General features: G+C 38.2%; 1 pseudogene across 1 annotated transcript; it reads left to right on the top strand.

Moving 5' to 3' along the window:
- The first annotated feature begins 18,719 nt into the window (after positions 1-18,719).
- On the top strand, positions 18,720-20,585 carry LOC117079970 (annotated as a pseudogene). The gene has a single exon (XR_004435672.1). The product of XR_004435672.1 is annotated as a cell cycle checkpoint protein RAD1-like (transcript).
- Positions 20,586-20,917: the final 332 nt, after the last annotated feature.

Genomic DNA, 20,917 nt, shown 5'->3' on the forward strand with positions numbered 1-20,917 from the left:
CTCTGTCTCAGGGAAAATATTTTATCAGTTTCTTATGACTGCAGAATATACTATAAAAACATTTTCAGTAAATATTTTCCACAGGTGAATATGAGCAAATTTGGGGGAAACAAAAAAAAACAAGATATTTAATTCTCAAAAACATATGTTTCCTTTTTCTTTTACTCTCATTTTTAAGGGGTCATGTTAGTTCTAACTCAATAGCAGACATCATTTATAAAAATGAGTTAATCTAATCCATGTCTTCTTTCTCACTCACAAAAAACATGAGTTAAAAAAATCAGGCTTGGCTGTATGTGGTGGCTCACGCCGGTAATCTCAGCACATTGGGAGCCCAGGTGAGCAGATACACCTGCGGTCAGGAGTTCAGGATTAGCCTGGCCAACATGGTGAAACCCCGTCTCTGCTAAAAATACAAAAATTTGCCAGCGTGGTGGTGTAATCCCAGCTACTCGGGAGGCTCAGGCAAGAGAATCGCTTGAAACCAGGAGGCAGAGGTTTCAGCCAGCTGAGATTGCGCCACTACACTCCAGCCTGGGCTTCAAGAGCAAAGATTCTGTCTCAAAAAAAAAAAAAAAACGGGGCGGAGCAAGATGGTCGAATAGGAACACTTCCAGTCTCCAGCTCCCAGCGCGAGCGACACAGAAGACCGGTGATTTCTGCGTTTTCAACTGAGGTACTGGGGTCATCTCACTAGGGAGTGCCGGACAATCGGTGCTGGTCAGCTGCTGCAGCCCAACCAGCGAGAGCTGAAGCAGGGCGAGGCATCGCCTCACCTGGGAAGTGCAACGGGAAGGGAATCCCTTTTCCTAGCCAGGGGAACTAAGACACACAACACCTGGAAAATCGGGTAACTCCCACCCCAATACTGCACTTTAAGCAAACGGGCACACCAGGAGATGATATCCCACACCTGGCCGGGAAGGTCCCACGGCCACGGAGCCTCCCTCATTGCTAGCACAGCAGTCTGTGATCTAACCGCAAGGCAGCAGCGAGGCTGGGGGAGGGGCACCCACCATTGCTGAGGCTTAAGTAGGTAAACAAAGCAGCTGGGAAGCTCGAACTGGGTGGAGCTCACAGCAGCTCAAGGAAACCTGCCTGTCTCTGTAGACTCCACCTCTGGGGACAGGGCACAGCTAAACAACAACAACAAAAAAAGCAGCAACCTCTGCAGACGCAAATGACTCTGTCTGACAGCTTTGAAGAGAGCAGTGGATCTCCCAACACGGAGGCTGAGATCTGAGAACGGACAGACTGCCTGCTCAAGTGGGTCCCTGACCCCTGAGAAGCCTAACTGGGAGACATCCCCCACTAGGGGCAGTCTGACACCCCACACCTCACAGGGTGGAGTACACCCCTGAGAGGAAGCTTCCAAAGTAAGAATCAGACAGGTACAGTCACTGTTCAGCAATACTCTATCTTCTGCAACCTCTGCTGCTGATATCCAGGCAAACAGGTCTGGAGTGGATCTCATGCAATCTCCAACAGATCTGCAGCTGAGGGTCCTTACTGTTAGAAAGAAAACTATCAAACAGGAAGGACAACTATACCAAAACCCCATCAGTACGTCACCATCATCAAAGACCCGAGGCAGATAAAACCACAAAGATGGGGAAAAAGCAGGGCAGAAAAGCTGGAAATTGAAAAAATAGACCGGGCGCAGTGGCTCAAGCCTGTAATCCCAGCACTTTGGGAGGCCGAGACGGGTGGATCACGAGGTCAGCAGATCGAGACCATCCTGGCTAACAGAGTGAAACCCCGTCTCTACTAAAAATACAAAAACTAGCCGGGCGAAGTGGCGGACGTCTGTAGTCCCAGCTACTCGGGAGGCTGAGGCAGGAGAATGGGGTAAACCCGGGAGGCGGAGCTTGCAGTGAGCTGAGATCCGGCCACTGCACTCCAGCCCCGGCGACAGAGTGAGAATCTGCCTCAAAAAAAAAAAAGAAAGAAAGAAAGAAAAAACAAGAGCGCATCTCCCCCTGCAAAGGAGCGCAGCTCATCGCCAGCAACGGATCGAAGCTGGTCAGAGAATGACTTTGACGAGATGAGAGAAGAAGGCTTCAGTCCATCAAACTTCTCAGAGCTAAAGGAGGAATTACGTACCCAGCGCAAAGAAACTAAAAATCTTGAAAAAAGAGTGGAAGGATTGACAGCTAGACTAATTAATGCAGAGAAGGTCATAAACAAAATGACAGAGATGAAAACCATGACACGAGAAATACGTGACAAATGCACAAGCTTCAGTAACCAACTCAATCGACTGGAAGAAAGAGTATCAGCGATTGAGGATCAAATGAATGAAACGAAGCAAGAAGAGAAACCAAAAGAAAAAAGAAGAAAAAGAAATGAACAAAGCCTGCAAGAAGTATGGAATTATGTAAAAAGACCAAATCTACGTCTGATTGGGGTGCCTGAAAGTGAGGGGGAAAATGGAACCAAGTTGGAAAACACTCTTCAGGATATCATCCAGGAGAACTTCCCCAACCTAGTAGGGCAGGCCAACATTCAAATTCAGGAAATACAGAGAACACCATAAAGATACTCCTCGAGAAGAGCAACTCCAAGACACATAATTGCCAGATTCACCAAAGTTGAAATGAAGGAAAAAATCTTAAGGGCAGCCAGAGAGAAAGGTCAGGTTACCCACAAAGGGAAGCCCAACAGACTAACAGCAGATCTCTCGGCAGAAACTCTACAAGCCAGAAGAGACTGGGGGCCAATATTCAACATTCTTCAAGAAAAGAATTTTCAACTGAGAATTTCATATCCAGCCAAACTAAGTTTCATCAGTGAAGGAGAAATAAAATCCTTTACAGATAAGCAAATGCTTCGAGATTTTGTCACCACCAGGCCTGCCTTACAAGAGACCCTGAAGGAAGCCCTAAACATGGAAAGGAACAACCGGTACCAGCCATTGCAAAAACATGCTAAAACGTAAAGACCATAGAGGCTAGGAAGAAACTGCATCAACTAACGAGCAAAATAACCAGTTAATATCATAATGGCAGGATCAAGTTCACACATAACAATATTAACCTTAAATGTTAATGGACTAAATGCTCCAATTAAAAGACACAGACTGGCAAACTGGATAAAGAGTCAAGACCCATCAGTCTGCTGTATTCAGGAGACCCATCTCACATGCAGAGACATACATAGGCTCAAAATAAAGGGATGGAGGAAGATCTACCAAGCAAATGGAGAACAAAAAAAAGCAGGGGTTGCAATCCTAGTCTCTGATAAAACAGACTTTAAACCATCAAAGATCAAAAGACACAAAGAAGGCCATTACATAATGGTAAAGGGATCAATTCAACAGGAAGAGCTAACTCTCCTAAATATATATGCACCCAATACAGGAGCACCCAGATTCATAAAGCAAGTCCTTAGAGACTTACAAAGAGACTTAGACTCCCATACAATAATAATGGGAGACTTCAACACTCCACTGTCAACATTAGACAGATCAATGTGACAGAAAGTTAACAAGGATATCCAGGAATTGAACTCATCTCTGCACCAAGCAGACCTAATAGACATCTATAGAACTCTCCACCCCAAATCAACAGAATATACATTCTTCTCAGCACCACATCACACTTATTCCAAAATTGACCACATAATTGGAAGTAAAGCACTCCTCAGCAAATGTAAAAGAACAGAAATTATAACAAACTGTCTCTCAGACCACAGTGCAATCAAACTAGAACTCAGGACTAAGAAACTCAATCAAAACCACTCAACTACATGGAAACTGAACAACCTGTTCCTGAATGACTACTGGGTACATAACAAAATGAAGGCAGAAATAAAAATGTTCTTTGAAACCAATGAGAACAAAGATACAACTTACCAGAATCTTTGGGACACATTTAAAGCAGTGTGTAGAGGGAAATTTATAGCATTAAATGCCCACAAGAGAAAGCTGGAAAGATCTAAAATTGACACTCTAACATCACAATTAAAAGAACTAGAGAGGCAAGAGCAAACACATTCAAAAGCTAGAAGAAGGCAAGAAATGACTAAGATAAGAGCAGAACTGAAGGAGACAGAGACACAAAAACCCTCCAAAAAAATCAATGAATCCAGGAGTTGGTTTTTTGAAAATATCAACAAAATTGATAGACCGCTAGCAAGACTAATAAAGAAGAAAAGAGAGAAGAATCGAATAGATGCAATAAAAAATGATAAAGGGGATATCACCACCGACCCCACAGAAATACAAACTACCATCAGAGAATACTATAAACACTTCTACGCAAATCACCTAGAAAATCTAGAAGAAATGGATAATTTCCTGGACACTTACACTCTTCCAAGACTAAACCAGGAAGAAGTTGAATCCCTGAATAGACCAATAGCAGGCTCTGAAATTGAGGCAACAATTAATAGCCTACCCACGAAAAAAGTCCAGGACCAGATGGATTCACAGCTGAATTCTACCAGAGGTACAAGGAGGAGCTGGTACCATTCCTTCTGAAACTATTCCAATCAATAGAAAAAGAGGGAATCCTCCCTAACTCATTTTATGAGGCCAACATCATCCTGATACCAAAGCCTGGCAGAGACACAACAAAAAAAGAGATTTTAGACCAATATCCCTGATGAACATCGATGCAAAAATCCTCAATAAAATACTGGCAAACCGGATTCAGCAGCACATCAAAAAGCTTATCCACCATGATCAAGTTGGCTTCATCCCTGGGATGCAAGGCTGGTTCAACATTCGCAGATCAATAAATGTAATCCAGCATATAAACAGAACCAAAGAGAAGAACCACATGATTATCTCAATAGATGCAGAAAAGGCTTTTGACAAAATTCAACAGCCCTTCATACTAAAAACGCTCAATAAATTCGGTATTGATGGAACGTATCTCAAAATAATAAGAGCTATTTAGGACAAACCCACAGCCAATATCATACTGAATGGGCAAAAACTGGAAAAATTCCCTTTGAAATCTGGCACAAGACAGGGATGCCCTCTCTCACCACTCCTATTCAACAGTGTTGGAAGTTCTGGCTAGGGCAATCGGGCAAGAGAAAGAAATCAAGGGTATTCAGTTAGGAAAAGAAGAAGTCAAATTGTCCCTGTTTGCAGATGACATGATTGCATATTTAGAAAACCCCATTGTCTCAGCCCAAAATCTCCTTAAGCAGATACGCAACTTCAGCAAAGTCTCAGGATACAAAATTAATGTGCAAAAATCACAAGCATTCTTATACACCAGTAACAGACAAACAGAGAGCCAAATCATGAATGAACTTCCATTCACAATTGCTTCAAAGAGAATAAAATACCTAGGAATCGAACTTACAAGGGATGTAAAGGACCTCTTCAAGGAGTACTACAAGCCACTGCTCAGTGAAATAAAAGAGGACACAAACAAATGGAAGAACATACCATGCTCATGGATAGGAAGAATCAATATCATGAAAATGGCCATACTGCCCAAGGTTATTTATAGATTCAATACCATCCCCATCAAGCTACCAATGAGTTTCTTCACAGAATTGGAAAAAACTACTTTAAAGTTCATATGGAACCAAAAAAGAGCCCGCATTGCCAAGACAATCCTAAGCCAAAAGAACAAAGCTGGAGACATCACGCTACCTGACTTCAAACTATACTACAAGGCTACAGTAACCAAAACAGCATGGTACTGGTACCAAAACAGAGATATAGACCAATGGAACAGAACAGAGTCCTCAGAAATAATACCACACATCTACAGCCATCTGATCTTTGACAAACCTGAGAGAAACAAGAAATGGGGAAAGGATTCCCTATTTAATAAATGGTGCTGGGAAAATTGGCTAGCCATAAGTAGAAAGCTGAAACTGGATCCTTTCCTTACTCCTTATACGAAAATTACTTCAAGATGGATTAGAGACTTAAATGTTAGACCTAATACCATAAAAACCCTAGAAGAAAACCTAGGTAGTACCATTCAGGACATAGGCATGGGCAAGGACTTCATGTCTAAAACACCAAAAGCAACGGCAGCAAAAGCCAAAATTGACAAATGGGATCTCATTAAACTAAAGAGCTTCTGCACAGCAAAAGAAACTACCATCAGAGTGAACAGGCAACCTACAGAATGGGAGAAAATTTTTGCAACCTACTCATCTGACAAAGGGCTAATATCCAGAACCTACAAAGAACTCAAACAAATTTACAATAAAAAAAAAACAACCCCATCAAAAAGTGGGCAAAGGATATGAACAGACATTTCTCAAAAGAAGACATTCATATAGCCAACAGACACATGAAAAAATGCTCATCATCACTCGCCATCAGAGAAATGCAAATCAAAACCACAATGAGATGCCATCTCGCACCAGTTAGAATGGCAATCATTAAAAAGTCTGGAAACAACAGGTGCTGGAGAGGATGTGGAGAAATAGGAACACTTTTACACTGTTGGTGGGATGTAAACTAGTTCAATCATTATGGAAAACAGTATAGCAATTCCTCAAGGATCTAGAACTAGATGTACCATATGACCCAGCCATCCCACTACTGGGTATATACCCAAAGGATTATAAATCATGCTGCTATAAAGACACATGCACACGTATGTTTATTGCGGCACTATTCACAATAGCAAAGACTTGGAATCAACCCAAATGTCCATCTGTGACAGACTGGATTAAGAAAATGTGGCACATATACACCATGGAATACTGTGCAGCCACAAAAAAGGATGAGTTTGCATCCTTTGTAGGGACATGGATGCAGCTGGAAACCATCATTCTTAGCAAACTATCACAAGAACAGAAAACCAAACACCGCATGTTCTCACTCATAGGTGGGAACTGAACAATGAGATCACTTGGACTCGGGAAGGGGAACATCACACACTGGGGCCTATCATGGGGTGGAGGGGGGAGGGATTGCATTGGTAGTTATACCTGATATAAATGAAGAATTGACGGGTGCTGACGAGTTGATGGGTGCAGCACACCATCATGGCACAAGTATACATATGTAACAAACCTGTACGTTATGCACATGTACCCTAGAACTTAAAGCATAAAAAAAAAAAAAAAAAAAGAAAAGAAAAGAAAAAGAAAAGGTAATCAGGTGGATTTTCTTCTGTGATTTAATTCTGTAACATCTCTAAGATATCTCATCATTTTGTGTAAGATTTACAAGCCTAAAAATCTAAGTTTTTGCAGGCTATCAAAGAACATTCAATGGCTTTGCAAAACCATGTATGTCATTGGGAATTTCCCATAATTATAGTTGGCATCTTCCTGTGTTGTGACAAATATCTTAGATAATATAATAGACAAAATTCCAGGATAATGTTGTCTCAGACAACACAGACCAATGTAGTTTAATATACACTTTTTTTTCTCACTTGATTGACATTTCTTCTCCAGGAGTATTTTATGTCTTGATTCATTCTATGTACGTCCTACCAAACCTTTGTAGCAGTATCATTATGTGATGCAAAGTGATAGTTTAAATTCTCTTTGATCTAAGCATGAATTAATGAATTTAGTTAGACTTTGCTTTTATTAATTTACCTCTTGAATTCAGTCACTAATGACCCATCCACTTGAGCACACAACACTTGATAATTGCTTCAATATCTGATTTTTGATCCAGTTTTTAACAATTCCAAAATGAAAACATTGAAAAGCTTGTTTATTCTCTTTTCCCTCAATGATATAGTGGAGTCAGAGGGAAGAATATATGTGCTGAAGTAAGCTTTTCATTACAAAATCTCCTACATAGCAAATTCTTTGATGGTTCGGTGAGTGTTACTTTAGGAAAACATAGAAATGCTGCTAGAGGCCACTGCTTTAACAGCACTTGGCTGGTCCTAAAGTAAACCCCTGGGGCTCTTCTATTGCTATGCCTTATTGCCTCAGCAAAATAATCTTAATTTCATTCTGCAAATAGCCTGTTTATTGAGACAATATATTGAATATTCATAAACCACATAGGGACCAGGCTATGACAGTGGAAATATGTCTGAGGATATTAAAAAGGAAGAATTGGCCTGGCGCGGTAGCTCATGTCTGTAATCCTAGCACTTTGGGAGACCAAGACAAATAGATCACTTGAGGTCAGGAGTTCAAAGACCAGCCTGGCCAACATGGCAAAACACTGTCTCTACAAAAATTAGTTGGGCATAGTGGCACACATCTGTAATCCCAGGTACTTGGGAGGCTGAGACAAGAGAATCGCTTAAACCCAGGAGGCAGAGGTTGCAGTGAGCTGAGATTGCACCATTGCACTCCAGCCTGAGTGACAGAGCCAGACACTACCACAAAAAAAAAAAAAAAAAAAAAAAGCGGGGGGAATTTATTTAATTTGTAATATCTACTGAAAATGTAGATCCTGAATCCCAATGCATGACCTCCGCAGCAGGAGAAATCAACTGACTCACCAATTAGATTCTGTTGAATCCTGAACACTCATATTCTTTCAGGATATTTGCTTATATGTAATTGAGATTTGGGCAATGATTACATGGAGATATTGGAATAATAGTACATTGTACATGAAAATATAGTTGTACTTAGATGTTAAGCAGGATGATTTGTGACCAAGCTGTGACAACGAGTAGAAAAGAACTAGCACCTAGAATGAGGATGAGGAAGTGGGCCTTGGAAGCAGGTCTGGACAGGAGTCTAGAAGTTTATTTATAGCATCTGAGGATCATGACAAAGTTCCCTCAAAAAGAATTTATACCAGCGCAATATGAGATTTATGGCTTCCAAGAAATAATGAGTTAGTGAAAACCATATAAGAGCTCCATCTGTGAAGCACCACAAGTACTCAGTGGGATTCAGCAGAGCTCAGTGCCTTTGATCTCTATGAAAACTAAGAGAACTTGAAAGAAAACAGACCTAGCATGTAGTACTGAAATGTTCTCTTGATCATTCTCCCCATAAATGACTCCGACTTTCTCAAATATGTTTTCCATACTGATTTCATTGGGACCTTTCCTTTTCTCTTTCCTCTAACCTTACCTTCTTTCCGCAAGTAAACAGAGAATGTTACTTGGATGCATAAATGTGATGACAGATTCTTTGATGTTTAGTTCACACAAGCAGTATTTATATTTCTTGCTTTACTCTTCTCTTTCTCTTTTCTACAACCTCCTTATATATCATGAAATCTCCATTTGTTATCTCAAAAGAATAATAAATTAGACGTTATTTAGATTGAATCTCCACCCCTCAAACCTGGTTCTTTCCAGTATACTCTCTATTACTGAAAATAAGATTCGTTACAGCTTATTTCCTATCTATTACAAAGTCACATTGGTTTTATGACCTAAAAACACTAATCCAGCCTGTCCACTTCTCTCCAACTGACCCATCATGACTGCCCCTACCATGGACTCTTGTAATTACCTATTAAATATGACTCTAATATTTTCAAATATGTTTTCACTATTTCCAGAATTGCCCTTTCTTCTTTCTTACCTTACATCATTGCTGGCCTCTTCATACATGTGTACATATATGCAATTTTACTTAAATGCATAAATATACTATTAAAGGTGCTTTTGTTTTGTAGTGGAACCTTTATTTTCCTTTGCTGGTTTTGCTCAATTTTTCTTTTTCAGTCTTATCCCATTTCCATATACATCAAGCCCTTATATCCCCAGATAGTCCATGTTAGCAAATTGGTATAAATCACTTCATACTAGTCTCTAGATTCATATGACCATATATACAAATATGTACAGACACATATATATACACATAGGCATATATAAATTTTGTTGTCATTGTTTTCTAAGTTATGATCCTCTTATAAATATTTTTCTCACTAAAACCTTGTGTACATTTCTCTTTGGCATACTTTTGGATCTACGTTGGTAATGTTTGATGTTATATACTGGTTTTCTGTTGCTGCATAACACATCACCACAAACTTGACAACTTAAAACAACATCCATGTATTAACTTATAGTCTTATAGATCAGAGGTCTGCACAGGCTTGGCTCTTAAGGTCTCATAAACTCAAAGTCAAGGTGTCAACTTTTAGCTGGAGGCTCTGTGAAAGCTTCCTAGCTCATTAAGCTGCTGGCTGAATGTATTTCCTTGTAGGACAGAGTTCTTCAATTTCTTGCTAGCTGTGGGCTTGGAACTAGTCTCTGTTCACAGGGTAATTCTATATGCCTTCTCACATGGCCACCTCCATCTTCAAACCAGCTATAGCTTGTGAAGTCCTTCTTATGCTTAGGACCTCTCTGATTTCCTTTTCTGCCATCGGCCAGAAAAAGCTCCCTACTTTTTAGAAATCATATGATTAGGTGAGACCCATCCAGATAATCACCCAATTTTTTTTCTTCCAAGAAGGATCACTTTTGTAAAAAGTAATTTCAACTTTTATTTTAGATTCAAAGATTCAGGGGTTACACATGCAGGTTTCTTACACGGGCATATTGCATGATGATGCTGAGACTTGGGACATGATTGATCCCTTCACTCAGTACTGAGCATAGTACCAAATAGGTAGTATTTCAACTCTTGCCCCACTCCCTCCATCTTCTAGTAGCCCTCAGTGTCTATTGTTGTCATGTTTATGTCCATGAGTACCCATTGTTTAGCTACCACTTATAAGTGAGAAAATGTGATATGAGGTTTTCTATTCCTGCATTAATTCGCTTAGGATAATTGCCTCCAGCTGCATTCATGCCACTTTGACAGACATGATTTGTTATTTTTTTATAGTTTTGTAGTATCCCATGGTGTATATGTACCACATTTTCTTTACTCAGTCCACCGTTGTTACGCAGCTAGACTGATTCCATGTCTTTGCTATTGTGAATAGTGCTGTGATGAACATGTGAGTGTATGTGTCTTTGGGTAGAATGATTTATTTTCTTTTGGATCTGTATCCTGTAATGAAATTGCTGGGTCATATGGTAGTTCTGTTTAAGTTCTTTGAGAAATGTCTAAGCTGCTTTCCACAATGGCTGAACTAATTTACATTACCACCAATAGTGTATAAGTGTTCCCTTACACAGCTGCAGCCTTGCCAACAACTATTGTGTTATGACTTTTTAATGATAGCCATCCTGATTGATGTGAGATGCTATGTCACTGTGGTTTGTGATTTGCATTTCTCTGGCAATTCATGATGTTGGACATTTTATCATAAGATTCTTGGCCACTTAGATGTCTTCTTTTGAGAAGTGTCTGTTTATATGTTTTGACCATTTTTTAATGGGGTTATTTGGTTTGGTTGTTCAATTATTTAAGTTCTTTATAGATTCTGGCTATTAGACCTTTTTCTGATGCATAGTTTGCAAATATTTTCTGTTATTTTGTAAGTTGTCTGTTGACTCTGTTGATAGTTTCCATTCTGTAGGCTGTCTGTTTACTCTGTTGATAGTGTCTTTTGCTGTGCAGAAGCTCTTTAGTTTAATTAGGTCCTACTTGTCAATTTTTGTTTCTGTTGCAATTGCTTTTGATGACTTAATCATAAATTCTTTCCCACAGCCAATTTCCTGAATGGCGTAGCCTAGATTTTCTTCTAGAATTCTTGTTGCTCGAGGTCTTATATTTAAATCTTTAATTTAAATTAAAGTTAACGTTTGTGTATGATAAGAGATAGGGGTCCAGTTTCATTCTTCTGTATATGCCTAACCAGCTATCCCAGCACCATTTATTAAACAGGGAATCCTTTCCCCATTGCTTATTTTTGTTAACTTTCTCAAAGGTCCTACAAATGTAGGTGTGCAGCTTTATTCCTGGGCTCTCTATTCTGTTCCCTTTGTCTGTGTCTCTGTTTGGGTACCAGTAGATGCTGTTTTGGTTACTGTGGCTTTATGACACAGTTTGAAACTGAATAATATGATGTCTCCAGTTTTGTTCTTTTTTGCTTAGGATTGCTTTGGCTATGGGCTCTTTTTTGGTCCCATATTAATTTTAGAATAGTTTTTTTCTAACTCTGTGATAAATGACATTGGCAGTTTGATAGGAATAATAAATCTGCAAATTGCTTTGGGCAGTAAGGCAATTTTAACAGTATTGACTCCTCCAATCCATGAGCATGGAATGTTTTTCCATTGGTTTGTGTCATCTCTGATTTCTCTCAGTGGTGTTTTGTGGTTCTTTTTGTAGAGATCTTTCACCTACTTGGTTGGGTGTATTCCTAGGAATTGTGTGTGTGTGTGGCTACTGAAAATGGAATTGCATTTTTTATTTGACTCTCAGCTTGAACATTACTGGTTTATAGAAATGCTACTGATTTTTGTACATTGATTTTTGTATCCTGAAACTTTTACCAGTTTATTTATCATTCATCATTTATCAGTTCCAGGAGCCTTTTGGTGGAATCTATAGGTTTTTCTAGGTATAGAATCATATCATCAGTGAAGAGATAGTTTGGCTCCCCCCTTTTCTATTTGGATTCCTTTTGTTTCTTTCTGTTGCCTCATTGCTCTGGCGAGGACTTCCAGAACTATGTTGAATAGAAGTGGTGAAGGCAAACATCCTTGTCATGTTCCAGTACTCAAGGGGAATGCTTCCAGCTTTTGCTCATTAATATGATATTGGCTGTGGGTTTGTCATATATGGCTCTTATTATTTTGAGATATGTTCCTTTACAGCCTAGTTTGTTGAGGGTTTTTATCATGAAGGAATATTGGATTTTATAGAGAGCTTTTCCCACATCTATTGAGATTATCATATGGTTTTTGTTTTTAATTCTGTTTATGTGGAATCACCCTATTTTAAAGTCAACAGAGCTATATAAAAATGTAATAATGGGAGTAATATTTTATTACATTAACAGAGCAATTTTTAGAATTTTGTCTACCAAAGTGTATCATTTTTTTTTTTACATTTTGTGGATGTCTAATATTTAATTGGTAGTGCCATAATGTATCCAATCATTCCTCTATTGATGGATTTTCATTCCTTTCCCTCATTTAATCATGACAACACTTATACCCATCTTCCACCAAAACACTTTAGTAGCCACAAAGCCCTGTGTCTTCCTGCCCCTACCTACCTCTCCATTCCCCTTGACTGTCAATCGCATTCTTTTGCATTGTGTGCTTTCAGTCACAGTCCATCTTGTAGTCTTGTGAACTATACCATTTCTTTCTCACCACAAGAACTAGGTAAATGTTTTTCCAATGCCTGAAATGCATCATGCATATATATACACACAACACTCAAATTTGTTTTTATCAATCTTATGTCTTCTATTAGATCTAAGACATCATCCTCCCATACTTTCATGTATCCACTCCTTATAGTTATTAAATTTTCAAATTCATGTGTGTGATCAAATGTTAGTCACAGTCCCTTTAACTAGACCACAGTTTCAATTGATGCAGGGCTCTTTTTTCCCTGGCTTTTTTGTTTTACATTTCTCACTACCATTTGAACCCCTGACATCTACCAGAGTATAAGTATTTAAATGTATTCAACACATATTTGGTGAATAAATAGACAAATTGATGTAAATTGCAATAAACATAATAAAAAGATTAAAATATAAATATGTTATAAAATAAAATTAAGATTTGTAATAAGGCTGTAAGAATAAAATTAAAATATGCAGGCTTGAGATTCAACACTTTGCTACAGCTAAATGTGAATTTTATTTTGACACTTCCTGATGTCAAAGAAAAAAAAGGGAAACACAGAAGAAAACACAGACATTCTTCAGAGAGTGAACAGGCAACCTACAGAATGGGAAAAAATTTTTGCAACCTACTCATCTGACAAAGGGCTAATATCCAGAATCTACCAAGAACTCAAACAAATATACAAGAAAAAAACAAACAACCCCATCAAAAAGTGGGGAAAGGATATGAACAGACATTTCTCAAAAGAAGACATCCATACAGCCAACAGACACATGAAAAAATGCTCATCATCACTGGCCATCAGAGAGATGCAAATCAAAACCACAATGAGATACCATCTCACACCAGTTAGAATGGCGATCATTAAGAAGTCAGGAAACAACAGGTGTTGGAGAGGATGTGGAGAAATAGGAACACTTTTACACTGTTGGTGGGACTGTAAACTAGTTCAACCATTATGGAAAACAGTATGGCGATTCCTCAAGGATCTAGAACTAGATGTACCATATGACCCAGCCATCCCACTACTGGGTATATACCCAAAGGATTATAAATTACTCTACTACAAAGACACATGCACACGTATGTTTATTGCGGCACTATTCACAATAGCAAAGACTTGGAATCAACCCAAATGTCCATCTGTGACAGACTGGATTAAGAAAATGTGGCACATATACACCATGGAATACTATGCAGCCATAAAAAAGGATGAGTTTGCGTCCTTTGTAGGGACATGGATGCAGCTGGAAAACATCATTCTTAGCAAACTATCACAAGAAGAGAAAACCAAACACCGCATGTTCTCACTCATAGGTGGGAACTGAACAATGAGATCACTTGGACTCGGGAAGGGGAACATCACACACTGGGGCCTATCATGGGGAGGGGGGAGGAGGGAGGGATTGCACTGGGGAGTTATACATGATATAAACGTCATGCACATGTACCCTAGAACTTAAAGTATAATAAAAAAAAAAAAGAAAAAGAAAAAAAAAAAAAAAAACACTTTAAAAAAAAAAATAGAATATATAATGTAAAAAAAAAAAAAAAAAAAAAGAGAAAGTAACGCTGTCTTTCCTTGCACTTAAATCTAAAAGAATGTTTTCACCTAGGGCTTTGTATAGGATCATAATTTTCCTGAAACTTTTCTCAGCTGTCTTGAATTTTGGGATTAGCTTAATTTGGGTATGATAAGAATTGTTATCATTATAATTATGATAGCGAAACTTGTACAGCACTGAAACAGGACAGTTACCTGACCCCCCCTTGCAGGATGAGTGACAGGGGTGTGGCTCCACTGTTAGGCTACCACCTTGTAAGCTCAACTCCCTTACAGGAGGGGTAGCATGCAGATGGGCAGGTGCAGAAGCCAGAGCAAGTGCTTTTTGGGGGCTCTGACCCCACGGTAGCATCTAAGGGTGGATGCCTCCATTTCCTGAAGCCCAAGTGGGCGTGTGAGTTACAGTGCACTCTTTTAATTTTGCTGTCCATGAATGGCTTAAGTGTTAAACAGCTCAGTGGACCCTCTGCTTTTTCACAAGGGCAGAGGGAAAGCATGACAGCTTTCTGAATCCTGAGCTCTTGTCCAACATCAGGAAAAATCAGTTCACACATGGACTTGAAGGATAGTGAATGTGGGGGTTCTATTGGGTGATGGAGGTGGCTCTCAGTAGGAGGGATGGGGAGCTGAAAAGAGGATGGAGTGCGAAGACGATCTTCCCCTAGAGTTTTGCCATCCAGTGGCCAATCTCCTCTCCAACCATCCCCAACTGAACCCCTCTCGATGTTTGAACACTCCTCTTCCTTCCTCCTCTGCCACACCATTCTGCCACTGTTTTGCTCTCCTGTTCCTTTGCTTATCTGCTCATGGAACGTGGGGTTTGGGGTTTATGTGAGTACAGGATAGGGGAGTGTGGCAGGCCAAAAAGCAACATTTGGGTGCAAAAACAGAAACGCCTGTTCCCATTTTTTGCCACAGGTTTCCAGGCTTGAAGGTGGGTCCTTTGCCAGGCGACCACCCTCTTCTACCCAGTATTTCCCTGTCTCCTGTCCATTTCAGCACCTACTCTACGCCAGGTACTTTTCAAATACTCCATTATTTCATTATTCTTCAGAACAAAAGTCTATCAGGTAGGTGCAATTATTATCTCTTTTTTTTAACAAGGACTAAATTGAGGCATAGAGAGTTTAAGTAGCTTGTCCAACCAATAGCATACAGCTAAAAAGTGGCAGTGTGGTATCTATTTTTCTTGTCATGTAATGGAATCAAAACAATCATTGGTATTAGTAAAGAAAACAGTTATTACAGTTTAAAAATTCTTCAAAGGTTTAATAATCTATTTCCAAACTCCTCACTGCCCATATATGTTATACTAAATTACGTAATAAGCAGTTGAAGAGACTGGTCTACATTTTATTATTTTCTTTGATTTTTCTTCATCTACCCATTTCTTTTTGGAACAAAGCAGTAAAAGAAAAAATGCATTAATGCACCAATGTTTTTGTATTCTTAAGACTCTTCTCTTAGAATCACAACCCATCTCTTTATAATCCAGACTAGCAAAAAAGCACATCTGTAGCGGCTGTTTTGATCACCATCATGGGTAACTATCACCCAACTCCCCTAATCATTACAATGGTGTTACATATTGATTAAAATAAGCAAATATGTTTGGTAGTATCATTGAATTTCTAAATTTAAAAAAAAAAACATTTAAATTAGAAATGAAGACATGTATTACATTAAGAAATACACACAGCAATTTATCAATGGAAAGGTAGAAACTCAATATGAAAGTAAGAAAAAGTTCAGCGTGGCAAATGCTGCCCAGAAGACACCAGAAAGGAGATAAAATACTTAGCAAAAAAGTAGAAGATAAATTACAGTAATCAGATTAAACACCACTTTCGCAATATTATTTCATTTCATCCCCAGAACAGTTTTATAATTAGTTGGTTTTATTCCCATTTTACAGATGAATATAATGAACACTAGAGGTTAGTTTACCTATGGTAGGAGTATAGGCAATATCTGAACTCAGCTTCAACGCAGATTGATTCCATGGTCAATGCAGAATGATTATGTTTAGCAGGCATGTATCAAAAACTCACCTTGGGAATACATTCTAGAGCCTACAGTCCAGAATAACTAAAAAAATAAATTGAGGCCAGGAGCACTCAATTAAATAAATAATCACAGATAAATAAATGGAGAAATTTTGTTTTAAGGCAAATGGTAAAACCTTGATAGAGTTACAAACATGATATAGAGAAGAAAGAGAGGCATATAAAATTCCTGGTTGTATCTCGACAGGTGTCTTGGAGAGTGTGAAATTTGAGTGGGATTCAGAAATATTTGTATTGGGTTTATATGGGGAAAAGAACATTCTAGGTAGAGGAAACAGCCTGAGCAAAAAGCCAGAGACAAGAAAAAGAAATCAGAATGTTAAAAAAAAAAAAAAAGCTTGGTAAGTCAATAAAAAAAAAAAAAAAAAAAAAAGCAGTTGCATGAAAAATGTAATCAGAGATGATTTTTAAAAGATAGAGAAGGCACAAAATTTGAAGAGTTTTAAAAGGAAGGCTGAGGTTTTGAACTTAACTCTTTTGCCCAGAGCCCGCCCTAGGCTTTTTTTTTTTTTTTAACCCAGAAGAGATAACGTAACTATGGAAAAACAGGAGGAAGTTGTTTTGACTCATTTAAGGATGTCAACATCTTCTCAAATGTTTGATATGTTTTTGAACACTGCTTTCCAAGACCTGAAATGTCATGAAAAAGGATTTGACAAGGATGTTCACAACAGTACAAAATCTAAGCTCCTCCAGTGCAAAATTCTTTAGAAAAATGTCATGTGCAGAGAAAGAATTTAAACTACTCTTCAGAGAATGACAAGATGTAATAAAATCCTGAAAATAAAACTTCCTCCAGTTAAAAAAAATAAATAAGTAAGTAAAACACTCCATCTACAAAATATTAAATGTGAGTCCTAGCTACCTAAGGAATGTTGGCTGGTCAATAAACATTATAAATAATTTAGAGCACACATATCTCACAAAATGAAGGATGCATTCCCCTCTCTCCAAACACTGCACCTCAAAATTGCTTTGAATAATGACAGATGTGAGCATAAAATAAAGAAACAGGAAATTTAAAATAAAAGAAATTGACTAAGTACTTTGACCCAACTGTATACTTCTTCATTGAAAGAACTTGTCAGGTAGGGAAGAACTGAAACTGAAAAGGAAAGATACATAAAATGTTGAAATATAATTTGAGTTTTCCACTCTGTTGTTATTTATCCAACAAACACATATAGTACTTACTAGATATAAAGAACTTTTCTAGGCACTTAAAAACTGCAACTTTTAATTTTCATAACAATCTAATGAGGTGAGTATAATTATTATCTTCATTGTATGAATGAGAAAACTAAGGTACAGAGATGTTAAGTATCTTGCAGAAAGTCACATGTATTGTCAGGGGCAGAGCAGAGCCGGGACCATGTGCATAACAACTAGACTATGTTCTTGTTCTCTTCTTTTTCTTTGAAGATTGTTTTCCAAGAGGCAATAAAAATGCCATCATTCGATTATGTAAAAAAAAAAAAAGGCTTATTGAGACTTTATTTTAATATCAGGCATTTTTATCTGCTTGGTTTGCAATAGTGAACTAAACACAAGTAATGACTCTGACTCTCTAGACCTCACCTTCTAGTTAGAGGAAGCAGGAAATACATCATCAAACCATTAAATAAGCAAGATTATTCCGAAGAGGAATAAATACTATGAAAAAGATAAAAGACTATTTGGTAATGGGGGATCAAATATAGAAATGTATACAAAACTGATTTGGTGCATGAGAGACTCAATTGTCTTTCCATCTGACAAAATTAATTTGCATATCTCTAGACAAGAATTAATGCTATTAGTTATCTATTACATTCGTAGTTGTTAAATAGCTCAAAGACATTGAAAGACACAAATCCTACAGCATCAAATAACTCAGAAAGATGTCTGACACTATATGAATTTCTTAGATCATTGGTGCTATACGTTATGTGCTAATAACTTAGAAATATATATCCCAAGTCAAACATTTTCTCTATATTTTGAATCATCTACTATTTACTTGACATCTCCACTTGGCTGTCTAAAAAACATCTTGACACCGGCTCCACTTCCTCCGCGATTTCTCGGAGCCGCCTAGCTCCTCCTCAGGGACTTTCCTGGGAAGGTCTCTCAGGCATCCAGACCCCACCTCAAAGGTGTTTCGTGATCCACCGAGCAGTTGTTGGCCCCAGGAGCATTTCCCTCCGGGCCGAAGGCGCAGTGGATGATGCCCCTTCTGACCCAGCAGATCCAAGATGAGGATGATCAGTACAGCCTTGTGGCTAGCCTTGACAACGTTAGGAATCTCTCCACTATCTTGAAAGCTATTCATTTCTGAGAGCATGCCACGTGTTTCACAACTAAAAATGGTATCAAAGTAACAGTGGAAAATGCAAAGTGTGTGCAAGCAAATGCTTTTACTCAGGGACTCTAACTGCATTTCGGATGTGTTACCAAGGTTATGGTTACCCTTTGATGCTGTTTCTGGAAGAAGGAGGAGTGGTAACAGTCTGCAAAATCAATACGCAGGAACCTGAGGAGACCTTGGATTTTGATTTCTGCAGCACCAGTGTTATTAATAAAATTCTTCTGCAGTCAGAGGGGCTCCATGAAGCATTTTCTGAATTGGATATGAAGAGTGAAGTCCTACAAATTACAATGTCTCCTGATAAGCCTTATTTCAGGTTATCCACTTTTGGAAATGCAGGAAGTTCCCACCTTGATTATCCCAAAGATTCTGATTTGATGGAAGCATTTCATTGTAATCAGATCCAAGTCAACAGATACAAGATTTCTTTACTGAAACCCTCTACAAAGGCATTAGTCCTATCTTGTAAGGTATCTATTCGGACAGATAACAGAGACTTCCTTTCATTACAGTATATGATTAGAAATGAAGATGGACAAATATGTTTTGTGGAATATTACTGCTGCCCTGATGAAGAAGTTCCTGAGTCTGAGTCTTGAGTATGACAATTCACTGATATTTATGTGTACATTTATGACAGATGAAGTTCTTATTCTGAGTACAGTACTCTTTATAATTTCATGTTGAATTTTCTATAGAGAAGAAGCACAATGGGGAAAATAGGAGCAACGTCGTGTACCTAATAGTTACTGTGTTTTTTAAATACATTTTGTAGAGGGCATGTAAATAAATGTTTTCATGTAGTCATAGATTATTCAGGACTGTCCTTTAGTTCTGTCTTTTGAACTCACAGTTATGTGAGCCAAGGTAGCATTTCAAGAGTCTAAAGACTTAAAGTTTGATGCAGCTACCTGAAATATTCTTTTATTTATTTACTATTAGAAAAAGCAAAGGCATATGAGCATTGCTTATTAGTTTGAATTCTAGAGACTAGATCGTAGTGGTTCCAAAGCGTTGTGCCCACATCAACATCAGAACGGCCTGCAAACTTGTAGCAAACTCTGGGGAGGAGGCCAACATTCTGTATTTTAACAAGCTTCCCTCAGGAGATTCTCATATATGCTAAATTTTGGGAACCACTGTTTTAAAGGAAACTTTTTTCTTTAATAGGATTTAGTTGTATTGAGATAATTGCTTTTACATGTGATTTCCTTGCAAATGTTCTGAAGTTGAGGCATCACCAAACAAGTCTGAATAATTCTTTATGTGATTTATTTTTAAAGTAGACCTTTTAAAGAGATCTGTGAATGGGATATAAAGCAATTTTCAGTGTTACAGGTTTTCTTCTTGTTCTCAAAACTGTTCACTGTAGTAAGTAACGGCAGTCAGTACTTATTACTTTCCATTTGCCTATGAGTTTCTTGACAAATCAAGGTGTAGAAAACCAGTTATTAAGTGATTTTGTACTTTCCTGGTAGTTGTCACTAAAATAATTTTTGTGGCATATAAATATATTTAATAAAATACAATACTAAAAAGAAAACATCTTGAATGTAACATTAAAAAGAATTAACTTTTTCCTCACTGAATCTATTCCTCTTCCACTTTTCATTAATACATTAAATGACACCACTATTCATCCAACAATTCAAATCCAGAAATTTAAGGAGTCATACTTGATTCTCCTTTTTCCATCAGTCCCCACATGAAATCCCCTAACAAATCCTGTTAGCAGTTTTACCTCCAAAATGCATTTTGATTGGTTCATTCTTATCCCTCTCTACTGTCACCACTCTGGCTTGTACCATTCTCATATCTCAATCAACAATTTCAATTACGTTCAGCTTTCCTTTTTCTATTC

Source organism: Trachypithecus francoisi, unplaced genomic scaffold (assembly GCF_009764315.1).
Source record: "Trachypithecus francoisi isolate TF-2019V2 unplaced genomic scaffold, Tfra_2.0 Lachesis_group8, whole genome shotgun sequence".
Taxonomy (NCBI): domain Eukaryota; kingdom Metazoa; phylum Chordata; class Mammalia; order Primates; family Cercopithecidae; genus Trachypithecus; species Trachypithecus francoisi.